Here is a 19,414-nt window from a genome sequence, read left to right on the forward strand (position 1 = left end):
CCCCAGAATTCCTCTTACCCCCTGTTTTTTATTTCCTCTTTAAAATTAAAAAAAAAAAAAAAAGAAAAAGAAACTGAACAACCCTATATGACAATGGGCAAAGGTCAGGCAGTTTACAGAAACATAAATTCAGATGACTTGTAAACAAATTAAAATATGCTCAATTTCGCTCATTTCAAGATATTAAAAATTTCTGAAACAAAATACTTTTATATATCAGATTGGCAAATATCAAAAAAATTTGATAAAGACAAGAGTTAGCAAGGGTATTCGTTATCTTAATGATGTATCATACACGTGTACAAAGATGTACAGACAAGAATATTCACTGCAGATCAATCGCAATACTAAAGACTGGAAACAACCTAAATGTCCTTCTATTTTAGAATGACTGAATAAATTATAAGTGACTGGGATACAATGGATCCTTTCCTATACTGTCTGTTTTTATTCCTGGTCTGGTTTCTTGGTTTACCACGTAATTTTTGTTGGAATGCCATTCATTGTGTTATGAAAAACTATAAAGGCTGTGGATGATATAACATCCTACAGAAGATTCACCATGTTCTCTGACAGGCAATTAGACTAAGGGTAGATCACCTCACAATCCATTCAGGACATGAGCTTATTCAAGGTTGGCTGCAGGCTTTGTAAAACTTGAAAAGTTTGTTCTACCCTAGTTTGTAGCCCTCTGAGGATCTAACTGAGAGTTAAGGGTATTTTCCAAGCCTGCCTTCCTTGGAAGGCCCTCAACTTTTTTCTCCTCAACACTGAAGAACTGCTAAAAGAGTGCTCTGTTTTTCATTAGGCTTCTGGGAAGCTTCTTAACCTTTTACCCTACACAGTTAAAGAATCTGCAAATGCCTCAAGAGAAAAAAAAGCAGGTAGAGAGGCTGGGGCGGAGGGGGGCGTGCAGGGAGATGCACCTCCCTTCTCTCTGGGATCTTGGCCTCTCAAGTTTTGGCTGCCTTGGCAGCCCTGAACTATAATTTTTGTATCCCTAGCCCCATGAAGAAAGCTCTGCTGGCTTTTTTGCCTCTTAATAGCTATACTCTCCCTTTGCCAAGAATCCACAAATGTCTGAAGTCCTGGCTGCCTTGGCAATTTACCAATGCCTTCATATAGATTTTTTTTTAAATCAGGCTTTTCTAGTTATTCTCAGCAGGAGTTCTGGTGTGCTACAATCTGCTCCATCATAGCCAGAAGCAAAATCTACATTCTTCATAAGCAGTGGAGAAGACAAGATTTTTGTCATGAAACCACAAACCATTAATAAAGAGGAAACAAGCAGTGAGGAAGAAGACAAAAGGAGAGAATATTCTTTTAAGAAAGTCAAGAAAGGAATCTAATAAAGGTAGAAAACGTGTGGTCCAAGTCCTAAAGAAACTTACAATCTTACTAGGGAAAGAAAAACATATGCAAGTGAAACTACTATAGAATGTCGAAGAGTTATACAACTAAACACCTGACTGCAGCTCAGAAAAGCATGAGGTAGAGGTACACAACAGCAAAAGAAGACAATGAATCAAAGTACATCTTCTACAACAAAACCTATGTAAGTGCAAAGATACACAGGAACCAAGAGGTCATTATCCATATCAATCTCAAGGTTACCTGCTTATACTACCCACCAAACTTCTGAACTACCTTCAAATGGAATATTCTAAAGGAGAAACTTTAATGTTAAATTAGGCGTACCATTTAGAAGTAGGAAGGTGGAAACATGGGGAGTGAACCACAAATACGTTCTAAAACCAAACTAAAGTGCTTTCCATTTTATCTACTATTTTTTTGGTTTACTCCTTCTAACTCTCCAAGAGTGCAGATGACAGCCAAGTACCAACTGTCTTAAACTAATGCAATTGCTCCTTTACCTACTTGCCCAAGACATTAACAATTTACAGGAGGCAATATAAAGAGCGTTTACCTGGAAAGAAGAGGAAGTGCACAGAGAAAAAGTTAAAAGTTAAGAAAATATTCATATCAAATTTGAAAACTGCTTACCTAAGTACCATAATTAACACTACAGATTACTGCTATAGTAACTCAAACTGTGTTTTAAAACTATCCTTGGCAAAGAACTAATGAAATCAAGATGTCACAACTCACATACTAAGAACTTAAAACATGTTTGTAACTTTTGACCTAATAATTTCTAGGAATCTTAGAAAATAATCTAAAATACAGAAAAACTTTTACATAAAAAGATTTTCACTGCAACATTGTTCATAACTGCAAAACAAAAACTGAGAATAACCTACATGTCCAATATTGAGGGAATGATTAGGCTAATTACAGACAGTCCATACAATGTACTATTATCCTGGCATCAAAATTATATAGAAATTTTTTTTAATAATATGCAATATTGGGCTTCCCTGGTGGTGCACTGGTTAAGAATCTGCCTGCCAATGCAGGGGACACGGGTTCGAGCCCTGGTCTGGAAAGATCCCACATGCCGCGGAGCAACTAAGCCCATGCGCCACAACTACTGAGTTTGCGCTCTAGAGCCCGCAAGCCACAACTACTGAGCCCGTGAGTCACAACTACTGAAGCCCACACATCTAGAGCCTGTGCTCTGCAACAAGAGAAGCCACCACAATGAGAAGCCTGCGCACTGCAACAAAGACCCAACACAGCCAAAAATAAATAAAATAAAATATAAAAAATGCAATATTGCTTTAATTAGATAGGAAACCATTTATGTTAAATGAGAGATGCAGACGCCAGACTGAATATGCCTTATAATTTCAAACATGAATATTAAATATAGAAATGGAAATAAATAGAAAAAGAAATAACAATATAATTGTAGAAGTCACAAAGGGAGAAGAAAATATTAATGATAACATATCAAGTTATCATACATAAGTGTGTAAGAATAATGAAAACTGTTATCAGAGATCAGGAAGTTAAAGAGGGAAGTGAACAGTGAGGAAGAGGGAGGTGCTGTGGGAAGAGAACATACACCAAAAAAAGGCATGAGACCCTTTCCCCAAAGCACTTATTAACATAGCTTCTTAGCTAAGACAAAGTCATAAAAAGTTGTAAGAAGAGATTTAAATAATTACAGAGACGATGACAAATGCAAAGTCACAAAATGAACAATTGCCAAATGCATCTTACAAGCAAATGTTCCAACAGACATCTGTAGGAGCAAAAGAACAAGGGCTGGGAAGGAGAGTCAAGGCTTTAGGAAGGTTGGATGAAGCTGAGTCTAACTGGTAAAACTTAGATTAAGTTAAAAGACAGAAGGGGACTTCCCTGGTGGTCCAGTGGTTAAAACTCCGCGCACCCAATGCAGGGGGCCCGGGTTCGAAGCATGCCACAACAAAGAGCCTGCATGCCACAACAAAGATCCCCTGTGCCACAACTAAGACCCGGCGCAAGTGGTTAAGAATCCACCTGCCAATGCAGGGGACACAGGTTCGAGCCCTCGTCCGGGACCAAAGTGTGATAACACTACTGAACTGCACACTTAAAAGGTTAAGACAGTAAGTTTCAAGTTATGTGTTTTTTACCACAATTTTAATTTTTTTTAAGTGTGAAGCCTGGATAGTAAATAAATACATTCTGCTAGAGCAGAAAGTTTATGTAAGAGAGTTGTATAGGCCAGAAAGGGTAGGTTGGGGCCAAATTATAGAGAACCTTCAACATTAGGCTAGGGAATCTAAACTCATCCTGTCATCAACAAGGATACCACCATATTTAATCTTATTAATATTAATAAAACTATTAATAAACAATAAAACTTCAGTTATCCAGCATGCTTGGGGAATAAGATGTTCCTTAATTTTATGTGGTAACAATGCCAAATTTGGGCAGGATCTTCCCCATACAGTTACAGCACTTCACCATCCATACGTCTGCCAGATAACTTTCAAAAGCAAGAAAGATCCCAGGCTGTGGAGACCAATCAGACTCCATCACTTATCAGTGTGACACTGAGCACACTACAACTTCTCTAGCCCTCAGTTTCCCCACTTCCCAAATAAATTATTATGAATGATTAAATGACATGATTTAATGTATTGTACAATGCTGGATATATAATTGATATTCATTAAGTGTTAGATACATCCTTATAAGAAAAAATTCTACTTAATCTTTTCAGAGATAGAAATTTCTCAGAATTGTAGGGAAAAAAATGGCATCAGAGATTTTTTTCTCTATATATAAGTGGGACAACTACATGGTGCTTATTAACTGCTAATAAAAATTAATGATAAATATTCAAATTCCAAGTTGCATCTTGCTTCCTTAGCTTAAAAAATTAACCTGATTTGTACCTCGATCTGGAAAGAATAATGAGTCTTAAGCAGCCTAAGTCTGTGTAGACTTACGGCCAGATAGTAAATATTTTCAGCTTTGCAGACCAAAAGACAGCTGCTCAATTCTGCCATTGTAGCATGAAAGCAGCCATAGACAATATGAATAAGCATGGCTGTGTTCCAATAAAAATTTACAAAAATAAGCAGTAGGCTGGATCTGGCCTGCTGAATGTAATTTCCTAACCCCTGGTGCTATAGATTGAATGTTTGTGTCCCCTACACAATTTATACGTTGAAACCTAATCCCCAATGTGATGGTATTTGGTGGTGCGGTCTTGGAAAGGTGATTAGGTCATGAGGGCAAAGCTCTCATGAATGGGATTAGGGCGCTTATAAAGGAGACCCCAGATTCACTTTGTTATAAAGCAGAAACTAACACACCATTGTAAAGCAATTATACTCCAATAAAGATGTTAAAAAAAAAAAAAAAGAGAGACCCCAGAGAGCTCCCTGCCCCTTCCACCAAGTGAGGACCAGGAGGCAGGTCCTCACGAGACACTGAATCTACCAGTCTTGATCTTTGACTTGCCACCCTCTAGGACTGTGACAAATAAATTTCTGTTGTTTATAAGCCACCCAGTCCATGGTATTCTGTTATCACAACCCAAAGTGACTAAGACATCTAGATTAGAAAAAGACAAAGAGAGTAGAGATCAATAGAATTTGCAAAAGCAGGTATTAACCAAGAGTAGAGTCAAAGTATAAGGTTCCTTGTTGAATCCAGAAATGACCCAAACAACAGGCACAGCAAGGCAGCCCAAACTGGATCAGCACAGTCCAAGCATGAGGCACACAATAAAGGAGGTCACAAAAGCAAGCGTAGGTACAGGAATGCTGCAGAGATGAAGGCCATGCAGGCCTAGGCAGACCAAGACCATGTGGGTGTCCCCATCTCTATATCCACCACCACCCTGGACAAAAGCCTTTGGACTTAATTTCTGCTCTTTTTGAGGTGAAAAATCATCCACAATAGTCCACAAAGTGGAATGATACCAAAATTAGAAAGAGTGTAGGATTTTGAACCATACCAACCTGCATTCAAATCTACTACCCACTGGCTTTGTATCTACCAGTATTTATCCTTGCTAAGCCTGTTTCTTCATCCATAAAATGGGAGTAATACCTACCTTAACAGGGATGTTTATCTCATCTAATCCTCCAGTACCCTCTTGGTACAGATTCTGTGCACATTAAAATGGTAGCCTAACTGGCCTGTCTCTTAAGACTCTTTGTCTTTCTATCTTCAACACTGCTTCCCTAGTTCTTTATAAAGCAGACCTGACCCTATCATCCTCCTGCTTAATAACTTTCATTGGCTTCCCTCTGCCTCCAAGATTTATAAACAAGACTCAGTCTACCACCCCAGCCATATTTTCTCACATTCCCTCAATACTCTCCCCTCCCCAGCCTTCACACATAATCACTATTCCTAGATATGCCAGACCCTGTCTCTTTACATATGCCACTTCCTCTTCCCACAATGTTTTTTCTTTTTCACTGTATGATAATCAGTTCAAAGCCCTGTTTATTGCCCTCTCCTTTGCAAAACGTTTCTCACTTAACCCAGGGAGAATTACATTAGCCTTCTGCAGGTCCTCACAACATTCTGCACTTACCTCAATTGTAGTAGGATTTATTACCTGTGTTATAATTACTTGTTTCTGCCTCTGATTCCCCAAACTAGGAGATTTTCTTGAACCTATTGGTATGATCTCTAGGTATGTGTCTCAGTATAAAACAGTGGCTTAAATTTTTTGTTGTTGAATATACCAATGAGAAAGTGCTTTAAAACCAGCACCATTCTGTACTAAGATCTTTTAAAGAATTTGTTGTCTGAAAGAAGATCAATTTGTAAAGCCTTTCTTTATAATGAAACCAAAAGTAAACTTTAGTAAAGTCCAAGTCAACAACAAATTAACAGGGTCCAATCTTTTGAGGTTTTATCATAATAGTTTTACAGAACCAAACACTAGACAAAACACAAATGGCAAAACAGAAGTAAAGGAAAAATATGTCCGCTGCTATTTAGAAAAATAAAAACCAAAACTGGATATAAGTTGTCTTCAGGCTTAAAAATTTAATTGTACACACATGTAATGAGGAAGACTGGCTCAGTTCTGTTTTGAGAACTGAGTTGCTCATCCTGAATCTGTAGTTCTGTTGCGTACAGGATGAGCAAGGTCAATGCGATCTTTGGCAGCATTAATAAGAATTTAGCATCCAGATGGAGAGATGGTAAACCTCACTACATTTTGCACTGGTCAGGCATTATTTAAAGCATGAGGGTCAATTCTGAGTGGCATATTTAAAGATGAACAGAAGGATAAAGGAATCATTATATATAATCAAAAATCTTTTTTTAAGGATTTTTTTAGGACTCTTTTTCCTCTATTAAACATTTACTGAGTATCTAACACATTCTAGGTACCATATTAAGTGCTGAATACCCAAAGACATAGTCCCTGACCTCAAAGAGTTCAGTGTAATGCCAGAGACAGACACACAAACAAGGGACTGAAATCCAGTGACATGACGAATACACATACTCATGTGGTGTCACAAAGGAAGGCAATCAACTCCTATTTGAGAAAAAAATTCACAGAGCACTTGTTTCACCTGAGTATAATCTGACAGAAGGATAACAGGGAGAATATTCCAGGCAGAATAATCATAGGTGACAAAAGGTCAGAAAAGTTTCAAAAAGCATACTATATTATAAGAACTGTAAGTAGTGTAGTATGACCAGAAATCTGGGAAAGGGAGAAAGAGGACCAAAGAGATGAATTTGAGAAATTTAGCCTAAGAATTTAGATAGAAAAAATCATGGTCTTTAAATACTTGAATATTGAAACTAGGGAAGAATATTTTGATTCAATAGAAACTTAAATTTCAAACAATTAACATTGTCCAGAACTAGACAGCAGTGAGTACAGAGTCACCAGAATGGGAGAAATATCCCTGTTCATGTATTAGCTCAATCTTCCCTTGGTATTCTAGATCTCTTCCCTAGCTACTAACGATATTGAGAATCATTCCAGGTGTTTTATTGGCCTTTCAGTTTCCCTCTTCTGTGAAATGTCTATTCAAATCCCCTCACCATTTTTCTAATGAGGTGTCTGTCATAGTGATTTGTAGTTCTTCATATATTTTGGACATTAATCTTTTGTTACTACATTGGAAGTATTTTCTCACATTCTGTGGTTCATCTCCCTACTTTATCTTTTATCATACAGAAGTTTTGATTTTAATGTGACCAAATTATCAATCTTTTCCTTTACTCTGTATTTTTTGTTTAAAGAATTCTTCCTATCCCACTTTCACAGATACTCCTAGTATTTTCTAAGTTTTATAGTTTGACCTTTAATCGATCTGGTATTAACTTTTTGTGTATCGTGTGAGGTAAAGATCTATTTTTCCTTGTTTTCTGTAAGGTTAGCTAACTATCCACAACTGAAAATATTTTTGCCCCACTGATTTGTAATGCCACCTGTCATCTACCAAATTCAAGTATATGAGGACATGTTACTGGACCCTTAATTACTTTTTAAACTATTTAACCCTGGTTCAGTGTTCTTGGCTACTAATCATTCGTATTGACAAGTTCCACTAAAAAAAATTAAATTAAAAAAAAATTCCCTTCTATTCCAAGTGTTCTAGCTTTTAAAATAATAAATGAATGGTAAATTCTGTCAAATGCTCTTTTGAGCATCTATTGAGATGATCATATGGTTTTACTCTTTATTAATATGGTGAATTACATTAGATTCTTAATGTTAAACTGAACTCTCATTCCCGGAATAAATACTACTTGATTGTGATTAAAAAAAAAAAATACACTACTAGACTAGTGCAGATTTCACTTGGGACTTCTAAAATCTACATTCATTGGCCTATATTTTTCCTTTCTTATACTACCTTTGTGTGATTTTGATGTCATGTTGTAAAAGCCCTCCAAAATGAGTCTAGAAACATTTTTTATTCCCTGGAATGGTCTGCACAAGGATTATCCATCCTTCAATATTTGGGTAACCTGTAAAACCATCTGTGCCTTGTGTTCCTTTAATGGATAGAATTTTTTTTCCTGCTTTTTACTATGAAAATGACTCACATATTTATTAGAGACACCAGTACAATGAACCCCAACATATCCATCACCCAGCTTCAACAGTCAACCCATTGTCAATCTTATTTCATCTATTTCCCAAATCTTTACTTGTTCCCTTTCCCCTTGAATAAATTGTTTTGAAGAAATCCCAGACACCATACCATCTTACCTATAAACATTTTAGCATCTCTCTTAAAAATAAGGACTCTTTAAAATATGTAACCAGAAAAAAGATTTCACACTAAAAATTTAATAATCTTTAATACCAACAAACATCCAGTCAGTATTCAAATTCCTATCAAATATTTTTATACAGTTTTTCAAATCAGAATCCAAATTAGTCCATACGCTTAAATGGGTTTTGTCTTTTAATCTGTAGGTTTCCCTTCTATGTATTGCTTTTCTCCCCTTCTTCTTCATGTATTTGTGGGGAAAAAATGGGCCATCTGTCCTGTAATTTCCCACATTCCGGATTTTGCTCACTGCATCCACACATTACTTAGTGGGTAGATTTTACTATTCAATTTCTTTTTTAGTTACATTTCTATTAATATTTTCTACTTATTCTTGACTCAGCTGCAATAGATTGTATTTTTTAGGAAACCGACTATTTTACACAATCTTCCAAATTCATGGGCATAAAGTTTTCCATATTCAATATGTATAGGGTTTTAGAAATCCTTATCATAGCTATAGTCATATTCCCTGTTTCATTCCTAACATTGTTTATGCTTTCTTGTGTTTCTTTTTCATTGACCAATCTTGCCTGAGATTTGTCTATAACATAGAGACTATATTAATATCTTCAATGAGTTAGATTTTGGTTTTATTAATCCTCTTCACTGTTTTCTACTCCATTAATTTCTATTCTTATCTTTATTCTTTCCTAACTTCTACTTCCTCTGGGTTTAATCTGCTGTTACTTTCCTAGCTTCTTCAGTTGGCCACTTAATAATTTTCAGGCTTTCTTCTATTGAAAAACCTTACAGATTCTAGGACATAAATTTTTTCATATTAATATTGCTGAAATTGAGATGTTTCTTACAATTAGTCTTACAATCACCGTCAGTCGGGCAAGCAGTGATGGTGCAACTGTCACTGCTTATCTATGTATGAACATAAACAAAGAATAAGCTTGCAAAAGTAGTAGTTACTTGGCAGTTATCCCTTTGTTCATCATGACTAGACAACTGTAACTTCTCAATGTTAGTCAATAAACCTATTACAGACCATCTGACAAAGAACTATGAGTCTCATCTGAAAACCTTTTGTTGATACCTGCTGGCCAGTTCAAGAAAACATCAGGATCAAAATTTGATGGGTGCCAGCAGTTTGAAAGAAAATGCTGGAGATAGCTGTGGAGCACTCTTTTAAGAAATGTTCTATCACCAATGCTCTCAATGACATTGTGAGCAATACTATGTAGAAAAACACAAACCTCTGTGCTTCCATCAGAAAGTGATTTAGAAGAATCAAACTCTGCATATGAAGTCACAGGAATATTCTACTAATTTGTTACTTCCCTTCCTTTTATAAATATATGCATGAGTGATATGCTAAATCTATATCTAAGTAAATATATATGAGTTCTTTCAGTAAGCATGAAGTTTCAAAGTCTAAGTGATAGGAAAGCACTGTATTTGGAAAGTAATAGTCCATCTCACAAATGATGACATCTTAAGATTCAATGAAATATGATATAGGCACTTAAATTTTCCTCTTAGGAAATTAAGGAAACACTCCCATTTATCACTGCAACAAAAAGAACAAAATACCTAAAAATAAACCTACCTAAGGAGGCAAAAGACCTGTATGCAGATAAGACACTGATGAAAGAAATCAAAGATGATACAAACAAATGGAGAGATATACCATGTTCTTGGATTGGAAGAATCAACAGTGTGAAAATGACTCTACTACCCAAAGCAATCTACAGATTCAATGCAATCCCCATTAAATTACCAATGGCATTTTTCACAGAATAAGAACAAAAAATTTTACAATTTGTATGGAAACACAAAAGACCCCGAATAGCCAAAGCAATCTTGAGAAAGAAAAATGGAGCTGAAGGAATCAGGCTCCCAGACTTCAGACTATACTACAAAGCTATAGTAATCAAGACAGTATGGTACTGGCACAAAAACAGAAATATAGCTCAATGGAACAGGAGAGAAAGCCCAGAGATAAACCCATTCACATATGGTCACCTTATCTTTGACAAAGGAGGCAAGAATATACAATGGAGAAAAGACAGCCTCTTCAATAAGTGGTGCTGGGAAAACTGGACAGGTACATGTAAAAGAATGAAATTAGAACACTTCCTAACATCATACACAAAAATAAACTCAAAATGGATTAAAGACCTAAATGTAAGGCCAGACACTATAAAACTCTAAGAGGAAAACAGAGGCATTAACACTCTATGACATAAATCACAGCAAGATCTTTTTTTGACCCACCTCCTAGAGTAATGGAAATAAAAACAAAAATAAACAAATGGGACCTCATGAAACTTCAAAGCTTTTGCACAGCAAATGAAACCATAAACAAGATGAAAAATAATTTGTAATGAGGTGGATGGACCTAGAGGCTATCATACAGAGTGAAGTAAGTCAGAAAGAAAAAAACAAATACTGTATGCTAACACATACATTGGAATCTAAAAATATGGTACTGATGAACCTAGTGGCAGGGCAGGAATAATGACACAGATGTAGAGAATGGACTTGAGGACACAGGAGGGGAAGGGGAAGCTGGAACGAAGTGAGAGAGTAGCACTGACATATATACACTACCAAATGTAAAGTAGATAGCTAGTGGGAAGCAGCTGCATAGCACAGGGAGATCTGCTCGGTGCTTTGTGACCACCTAGAGGGGTGGGATAGGGAGGGTGGGAGGGAGACGCAAGAGGGAGGGGATACGGGGATATACGTATACATATAGCTGATTCACTTCGTTGTACAGCAGAAACTAACACAACATTGTAAAGCAATTATACTCCAATAAAGATGAAAAAAATTTTTCCTCTTAGTACTGCTTTGCTGTATTCCACAGATTTTGACATATAGTGTTTCCACTGTTATTTAATTCTAAATATTTTCCAGTTTCCATGAATTTGTTCTTCATCCATTTATTTTTAGTTTATTTTTGCTTTTACTTTTTAAATTTCCAAACATGGATAGGAGGTGAGGAGAATCAGTTATACTTGTTATTAATTTCTAATTTTATTGTATTGGGGTCAGAAAACATGGTTGATATATCAAGCTTTGGTATTTGTTGATAATTTCTTTGTGCCTAATTACATAAATTACATAAAATTACATAAAAATTTCACTTTTAATTTAAAAGAATGTATATTCTCTAATTTGGGAAGTGTATGGTTCTATATATACATAGTAGATCAAGTTATACATTGCATTTCTTTTCTTTTAGTGGTTATCCTTCCATTTTTAATATGCACCTGACTGAAAGCTTAAAGTTAATTAATATCTCTATCTTCCTTCTGAACTATATATAACTCTTTAATGCTGGTCACTTTCCCTCCCAGCTTACATTTTATCCTCATCTGATATTTTAGTTCCACTTTGGTTTTAGCCCCAACAAATCAGTCATAATTATTTTTGTTTCATACAGTCAGTTCTTCAGTTACCGAGCCAATTTCTTTGTTCATCATGATTTCTTTTTTTTTTAACTAATTTATTTATTTTTGGCTGCATTGAGTCTCGTTGCTGTGCGTGGGCTTTCTTCAGTTGTAGAGAGCGGGGGCTACTCTTTGTTGCAGTGCACGGGCTTCTCATTGCGGTGGCTTCTCTTGCTGTAGAGCATGGGCTCTGGGCATGCGGGCTTCAGTAGCTGTGGCACATAGACTCAGTAGTTGTGGCTCATGGGTCCAGAGCACAAGCTCAGTAGTTGCAGTGCACGGGCTTAGTTGCTCTGCAGCATGTGGGATCTTCCTGGACCAGGGCTCGAACCTGTGTCCCCTGCGTTGGCAGGTGGATTCTTAACCACTGAGCCACCAGGGAAGTCCCTATCATGATTTCTTGTATCCTTCTCGCTCCCCTAAGTTACATTTCTTTCTTGCAGAAGTGCATTCTTTCATGTAATAGTTCTTTCAGAAACAGTGTGGTAAATTCTCCATATTTTTGTTCATCTGAAAATACTTTTATTTTGCCTTCACTCTTGAATGATAACTGAGTATGAAATTCTGATCTCTCTCAGCACTAGGAGGTATTATTCAAGTTTCTTCTGGCCTCTCTTATTAAGAGATATCTGCTCTCAGTCTGATTCTTGCTCCTTTGTCCTTCCTTTCTGGTTGCTTATAAAAGTGTCTTTGGTGTTCTGCAGTTTCATTGCAATGTATTTAGTTGTGGGGTTTGTTTTTAGTTTGCTCATTTAATTCTTGCTAGGCCCTCATGAGCTTAAACCTAAAAATTCATGTCTTTTTAAATTAATTCCAAAAAATTCTCATGTCATCTCTTCAAATTCCATGTTTCCCTCATTTTATTTTTCTCCTTCTGGAACTGCTATTAGATGTTGTGTCTTCTTGCTTAGTCTTTCATTTCTCCACCTCTTTCATATTTTCCTTCATCTTACTGTTCTGCATTCTCAGGATTTCCTTATATCTAACTCCCAGCTTACTACTTTCTCTTCATCTGTGTAAATGATCACTTACTTACTGAGCTTTTTTTTTTTTTTTTTTGCGGTATGCGGGCCTCTCACTGCTGTGGCCTCTCCCGTTGCGGAGCACAGGCTCCAGACGCACAGGCTCAGCGGCCATGGCTCACAGGCCCAGCCGCTCCGCGGCATGTGGGATCCTCCCGGACCGGGGCACGAACCCGTCCGTGCCCCCTGCACCGGCAGGCAGACTCTCAACCACTGCGCCACCAGGGAAGCCCTACTGAGCATTTTTTTAACCTATTTTTCATTATGTTTAGTTCTTTTCCAAATGTATGTTTCACGTCTTATTCATTTATTGGGATGTCAATTACTTGTTTAATGTCTTTAGTCACTTAAAATATGCTACTTTAAATTACCTTTCAAACTGCCATTCTACTATGCCAGTTCTTAGAGCTGTAATCCTCCTGCTTGTAATATCTGCTGACTCTAATTTGTGGTAGAAAATTGTTTCCTTGTGTGTCACTTTTAATTATAAATTCATCTTCTGTGGGGTTTATTTCTTCTGTGAGAATTCCTTGTGGCCTGAGATATGAGAGTACCCCTTCAAGTCTTGTTTTTCCTTTCTCCAGGTGGCCCAGTGGTATCACTAGCTTGGAGCCAGCTTTTATATTAATTTCCTAGCATGGGGATACCTGAACCATATAATATAAACTCAGGTCGCAAATATGAGCAAGGCATAGGTCTTGTGCTTCAATTTCTCAGGGAAGCTTTTTTTCCATTTCCTCTTTGTATAGAGTCCAGGCAAACCAAGATGAGATTTCTTATTTCCTTGTGTCAGTGGGAAGATTTTTCTCTAGCCCACCGTTTCACCTAGGATGCAGCACATCAGGAATCCCAGCCTGATGCAAAAGTCTTGGTTTTGGTTCCTTTTTCCACACAGTTAAAACTCAATCACTAGGAATAAAAAACCAGAAACAACCCCTCACTCAATTCCTTCATCTCTGTCACAGCATGAGCTCAAGGTCTTAATGAAGTTTTGGGTTTTAGTTCCATTTTTGTTTTTGGAATCTAGAGATCTTCCTGTCTTTCCTGCAAGCTCAGAAATGCATTTCAAAGAACTGTTGTTTATCATCCAGCTTTTCTGGATATTTGTAGCAACAGAGTCTTTAGCTAAGATAAGTTAGCCATCTGGCTAAAAGAAATCTGGGATCTCCAATCCATTTGCTACATTACCCCTATAGGAGTGAGCTCTCTAGAGTGCAAAGATGTACTCCTCTTTCAAACGCTTCGGTGGATCCCCCCTTCTTAGCATGGCATTCAAAGTCCACTATTATCCAGTAAGTGCTTATTTCTGCAATTCTGCCTCCTTCCACTCTCCCACATGTACTCTATGCTCCAACTACCCATATTTGCAATCCCTAGAACTCTCCTTTTGTTTCATACTCTTATGTTTTTAAAAGTACTTATTTCCCTCAGTTTTATCCTCCCTTCATCTGCCTACTAAATATTCATGGTCAAGTGTCTGCCTTTCCAGGAAGCCACTCCTGACCCATCCAAGCTGGGTTCTCTTTTTTTGTGAAAAGAGCTAACATTCGTTGAGCTCTTTATATGCTAATAACTCATTCAGTCTTAACAACAACCTTACGATTTTGCTACCACTACTATCCCCATTTTCAAAATGAGGAAACTAAGGTACAGAGAAATTAAGCAATGTGCCCAAAGACAAACAGCTATAAATGGCAGACCTGGAATTTGAACACAGATAGTCTGTCTCCAGATCCTGCTCCATTAACTTGCTCAATTAATATATACCATATTGCGTTCTACAATTATATCTTGTATTAGTTATTGCATTTATTACCCCACATTCCAGTTACACGTTTATATAGCAATCTTCTCAACTACACTGACCTTAAGAGACAGAATTATGCTTTATTTCTATTTGCAGCCCCAGTGCCTAGCACACAGAAGGCCCTCAACTCAGATGGTTACTAAATTAATGAATAACTAAAGGAAACATCCCCACAATCACTGCATTAGTCCAGCCCGTCTTCACCTCTTGTCTGAACTACTAAAACAGTCCCCTAACTTGACTCCCTTCCTCCAGTTTCTATTCACATCTTTCCTCCACACTCCAACCCATACTGTCTTTCTAAAGCACATTATGACAGTATCATTCCATTACTTAAATATTTTTAAGGGCTCCACACTGTCTATAGGATAAAGTCCCAAATTCCTTCAGCATGACATACCATGACCTTCATGATCAAACTTCTGTAGTCTCTTCTCTCCTCCTTCCCCACTCCAGCCCCACATTCCATCTATATTTAACTTCCTGTCTGTCTCTGAATATGCCAAATGCCTTCATGCCTTTGTATGTGCAGGTTCTTTTGCCAGGAATGGCCATCTCCTCTTCCCTCACCTGGTGAACTCCTATTCTTTTTCCAACACACAGCGCAAGTGCCTTCCTCAAGTTTCCTCAAAAGACTGTCAGTTATCCCACTGTTCTATTCTTCTTGGCATTATGCATTTACCTCACTTACACTTTGTATATTATTTGATAAGGTGTGTTTCCCCAACAAGACTGTGGAATCTTAAACGACAGGAACCATGACTTACTCATCTTTTTTATTGTATTCTCTTACACAAGTGTGTGCCCTAAATGCTCACTGAAATAGTGGAATGAAATTTGACAAACATATCCTACATCCTACACTAAAGCAAACTCATTCAAATGAATTCAAGGCAGTCAAGTCTTCTAAGATTAAATGGAAATTAGACAGGGAGTAGAAAAATGAATGGAAAACAAATAACACCTAAATTCCTGCTGCTCAATCCCGAATTCTACAGAATGGAGCTATTCTGTCAATGGTAATTAAGGCTTAGTTTATAAGGTAATCTCATCCTGAGTTTTAAAAAACACAAGGCAAATATTTCCATATTAGTAAAACACATAAGGACACTCAAATTCTGGAATATGTGTTACTAGGATAAAAAGTTGAGTCATTTTATACATTTTAAGACAAATCCCTTCAGACAAGGGAAATTCCTGTCCTTTTACACTACAATCACATGATTTCATTATTCATTAGTCCTACATGCAATTTACGTTTGCACACATAACAAACATTGTCTGCCAACTGAGTAATAAACCAGAACTACTTGTTTTTCACAGAAAGAAGAAATTTTTTTAATGGATAAATGTCAACCCTAAATGAACAGGGAGGTTGGGGTGGGATAAAGGGAAGGAATAAATGGGGCACTATTCAATTTTTTTGAATTATTCAATTTTTGAAATGCACTTTTAACACTACAAATAGAAAAAAAATTAAACTGCCAATTTAAAGATTCATCAGCCTTTGTCTAGCTTTTCTCTTCAGTTATTACCCATCGTAAAAGGACAAAGAACTGTCCTTAAAAGGTCCTGGTTTCAAGTTCAAAGGCAGCATAATTTAGAATGATCATCCTTGATTTCAAAAGACTAAATGAATTCTTAAAATTAATTATTATCAATGAGGCTTGGGACTTTCCTGGTGGCACAGTGGTTAATAATCCGCCTGCCAGTGTAGGGGGACACGGGTCCAAGTCCTGGCCCAGGAAGATCCCACATGTGGAGCACCTAAACCCCTGCACCATAACTACTGAAGACAGCGCGCCTAGAACCCGTGCTCAACAACAATAGAAGTCACCACAATGAGAAGCCCACGCACCGCAATGAAGAGTAGCCCCCGCTCGCTGCAACTAGAGAAAACCCGCACAGCAACAAAGACCCAACGCAGCCAAAAATAAGTTAATTAATTAATTAATTTTAAAAAATTCTTATCAATGATGCTTAAATGTTCTTATATTTGCAAATCTACCTATGTATGTCTGTATGGTAAATCTTCTTTTTTAAAAATCAATGGACCAGGACTGTTTCTAAATTTAGAATATAAGTTCTAAGAGGGAGGGATCTTTGACTATTTTATTCACTGATGTCACCCAAGGATCTAGAACAGTGTCTGGCACAGAGTAGGCACTCATTACATACTTGCTTAATATTGCTCAATATGGTCCAAATACTTAATATGTCAATACATACAATGAGCTGCAGATCCTCAAAGAACATACAGTTGAAGTCTAGGTTCATCTTGAAATGATCACTGACTTAACCTTCAACACACACTGCTGCACAAATTAACTGATACTGTATCCAAAAGCAAATTGACAGTGTATGTAAGAATAAAATAAAACACTTAATACAGACGTTATTAAGGTTCTGAACTTTAAATCTTGAGAAGCTGACAAAAAACAAAAATATCACCAGCACAACCAAAATTTTCAACACACACAAACTCTTGCACTTTTTTCAGAAAAAATTCCAAAATTCAATTCAATTCAATTCCAAAAGAGCCATGGGACTTCAAGAAATTTAAAAAAAAAAAAAAAAAGTTAAGAATTTCACTTAAATACCAGTGAATTTACTACAAAATTTTATTTCCAGTTTTATAAAGCAGGTCTGCCCTTTCTTTTATCAATTGACCTAATTATGCCAAAAGAATATTGCTAAGCAATATACTTCTGTATTAACCTAAAATTGTTAATTTTGTTGCTGCTTCCCACTAATAAAAGTGTGATGTAATTATTATGAAACTGGTATTTTTACTGTCTATTACAAACCATCACGAACATTTAACTGTGAATTAGGTTATGTTTTAGCCCTTATTTAAGGGTTAGCCTTTCAGCCCTTGTTATCTGCTACTAACCCACAATGACCTGGTCACTCTCTTCTCTGTTCTGGGCCTCAGTTCTCTCTTCAGTAGAATGAGGGAACTGGGTTAAAACAAAAGTTCTTAACTTTTTTTTTGCAACACTTGGAGAATCTGGTGAAAGCTACAGGTGAACTATTCATAAAAACGTACAAATACATTGTAAAACAATTTTATAAACAATAATTCATAATGGCAAAAGACTGGAAACAACCTAAATATCCACCAATAGATGATTAAGTAAATTATGTTACATCCATTCAATGAAATTCCTTGTAACTATAAGTACAATGAAGAAACCTTCTATGTACTGATATGAAAAGATATCCATCATGTATTGTTATATGAAAAAAAGCACCAGTGCATATAACATATAACCTTTTATGTAAAAAGATCAAAAAATAAAATAAATATATTTGAATTTCCATGTATAAGCATAACGGAACTGTGGAAGAATCAACATGAATCTTTGGTGAAAATGGGAAATGAAGAAAGGAGTAGGAGGAACCTTTTCATTGTATACTTTCTTATATTTTTGTTTGAATTATGTGAATTGCCTATTAAAGTTTTAAATTAAAAAATATTGCATATAAACTCAAGAGGTCTAGACAACTTGCTAAAGCTAGAAGATAAACAGGGTTTATTCCCAAACCCTGTTCAGCAATACTCTTCTATAATATTTTGACTTAACAAGCATGTAATTATATACACTCAATGATCCAACAATAAGAACACTTAAGGAAAAATATTTTTCATAATGGTCCTCATACAAACATATAAAGTAATTGGTGGATATTCAGTGACTCAACAGAGCCTAATTTGAAATCTCATTTTATATTGTTTTTCTTAATTACTGATACACAAATTTCTTCAAGGAAAAAGTTTGCACAAATCATCAAGTCATACACCCTCTCATGGTTCAAATCTCAGACCTGATATTCCACAAAGGAGTACAGGCTTCGGAAATAGAAATTTGTATCCTACGTGACCATACAATCAATAGTACTAGTATGGAGACCAGAAAAATGCTGTCTTAATTTTTTTTACCATAATCTCAGAATTTGAAGCAAATTAAATAGCATAGATGATGTTTGGGGAGGGCTTCATCCCTTTTCTGAGCAGGAATCAGGTGGAACTGGGTTTTCATCCTTGGGCAACTTACTTAACCTCTCTTGGCCTCAGTTCCATCTATAAAATGGAAATAAAAGTACCTATCTCATAAGGATGCTATGAAGCTTAAAAGGAATAACGAGGAACACAGAAAATAAGACAGAAATAAAAATAAGGTATCCTAGGACAGTGGCAGGTGTCTGACTGCTTGAATCAAAACAGACTGCATTCTGGAACCTGTAGTTTCTAGTGACTGCACTTTCATACACAAGCAATGTCTCCTTTTCCCTACTGAAAATAGCACATGGCAGAATTCCCAACACAAAAGATGCAAATATCTGTCCTGTCCTAATTACGTTTCTCGAAAAATCTCTTCCTAGGTAAGCTTTTATCAAAGAACTCTAGCTGTTGTGTTGACTGGGTGTGTCTCAAAGAGTCCCAAGTTATAACAGTTTTGTTTTGTGTTTTCAACAGGGCACTTTCTCTGTCAAGCTCAGCACCAT

The 19,414-nt window shown here is 36.5% G+C and overlaps 1 protein-coding gene across 1 annotated transcript in view; it reads right to left on the reverse strand.

Moving 5' to 3' along the window:
• Window positions 1-19,414, reverse strand: part of RNF169 (ring finger protein 169) — an 83,593-nt gene that overhangs the window by 63,008 nt on the left and 1,171 nt on the right.

This window comes from Neophocaena asiaeorientalis, unplaced genomic scaffold (assembly GCF_003031525.2).
Source record: "Neophocaena asiaeorientalis asiaeorientalis breed wild unplaced genomic scaffold, Neophocaena_asiaeorientalis_V1.1 scaffold263, whole genome shotgun sequence".
NCBI lineage: Eukaryota > Metazoa > Chordata > Mammalia > Artiodactyla > Phocoenidae > Neophocaena > Neophocaena asiaeorientalis.